This window comes from Mustela nigripes, chromosome 2, assembly GCF_022355385.1.
Source record: "Mustela nigripes isolate SB6536 chromosome 2, MUSNIG.SB6536, whole genome shotgun sequence".
NCBI classification, from domain to species: domain Eukaryota; kingdom Metazoa; phylum Chordata; class Mammalia; order Carnivora; family Mustelidae; genus Mustela; species Mustela nigripes.
In genome coordinates, this window is record NC_081558.1 from 2,232,712 (window position 1) to 2,234,594 (window position 1,883).

A 1,883-nucleotide genomic window follows, 5' to 3' on the forward strand; every position below is an offset into this window, starting at 1 on the left:
GTTAAAGATTTTATTTATTTATTTGACAGAGATCACAAGTAGGCAGAGAGGCAGGCAGAGAGAGAGGGGGAAGCAGGCTCCCTGCTGAGCAGAGAGCCCAATGCGGGGCTCGATTCCAGGACCCTGGGATCATGACCCGAGCAGAAGGCAGAGGCTTAACCCACTGAGCCACCCAGGCGCCGCCAATGGACCCGGTTCTTAGTAAGATCCGTACACTTGCTATTTTGCTCGTCCCATAATACACACGAGAGTTTCAGAATCACTACACCTCTACCCCTCCTGAAAACAAACCGACAACACAAAGTTCATATTTCTTTTTCTGTAGTTCCTTTTGTCTTTAGAACAAGTGCGTGTCCAAAGTCGCATGGGCTCCTTCTCCTCTATTTCTGTGTGGTCGTGGTTTTCATCGGAAACACAGTTCGGTTCCTCTGTTTTCGGTTTATGACCCGTTCTCGAGCTTTCCTCCCCGCACCTTGTGGATTTGATTTTATTGTAGAATACAGAGAGCAAAAACGGAGGTTGAAAATCAGGCGAGCAGGAACGTCCGGAGGCTGTCATCCCCTCTCCACTCCATCTACTACCCCCAGAGGGAACTGAGCTCATTGCTGCCCGGTTTATCTTTCCTGGGTTTCTCTCGAGAAAACAAGCAGCTGTGTATATATTTTTCCCCCTTGTTTCACAGAAAACAACACTTAACAATACGACATGGAGGGGGATCCGATCCACTCTTTTTCATGGCTGTGTGGTAGTCCACGCTGTGGCGCGCGTGGCTGGTCGGTGTCTTCCCCTGTGTGCGGACGCTCGGGCTGCTTCTGATATTTTGCATTTACAAACAACAATGACTAACCTTTTGGAGGCGTACTTATGCATGGTCAGAGCTGTCCCGGGGCAGGTTTCTAGTGGGGGCATTTCTCTTCTGTAGCGTATGGTAATCGTGAGGTTAAATAAGGTAAAATGCGCACAGGGCCTTCCGCCAGGCAGCAGGTAACTCGTGGCATCATTGCTGGATGACTTGGCCTTGCTAGTCGCACTTTGTTCTCTCATTACATCTACTTTATTCCTGAATTTGCTCTGAGCCTAGAGTCAGGGATGCAGCTGGAGTGGGGGTTGAGGCTCAGTTAGAACCAGGGCTCAGCCTGGGCTCAGGGGTCAGTCCAGGGCCAGGTCTCAGTCAGGGTCAGGGGTCAGAGTTGTGGCTGGTCTATAGTCACACACTCAGCCAAGGTCAAGGTTCAGCCAGGAATCAGGGCTCAGTCTAGGATCAGAGCTCAGCCTGGGCTCAGGGCTCAGTCAGTGATCAGGGCTCAGTCTGGGATCAGGTGTCAGTCTGGGGTCAGGGGTCAGTCCAGGATCAGGATTCAGCCTGGACTCAGGGCTCAGTCAGTGATCAGGGCTCAGTCTGGGATCAGGGCTCAGTCAGGAATCAGGGTTCAGTCTGGGATCAGGGTTCAGTCAGGGATCAGGGCTCAGTCTGGGATCAGGACTCAGTCTGGGATCAGGGTTCAGTCAGGGATCAGGTGTCAGTCTGGGGTCAGGGGTCAGTCCAGGATCAGGATTCAGCCTGGACTCAGGGCTCAGTCAGTGATCAGGGCTCAGTCTGGGATCAGGGCTCAGTCAGGGATCAGGGTTCAGTCTGGGATCAGGGTTCAATCAGGGATCAGGGCTCAGTCTGGGATCAGGACTCAGTCTGGGATCAGGGTTCAGTCAGGGATCAGGTGTCAGTCTGGGGTCAGGGGTCAGTCCAGGATCAGGATTCAGCCTGGACTCAGGGCTCAGTCAGTGATCAGGGCTCAGTCTGGGATCAGGGCTCAGTCTAGGATCAGAGCTCAGCCTGGGCTCAGGGCTCAGTCAGTGATCAGGGCTCAGTCTGGGATCAGGGCTCA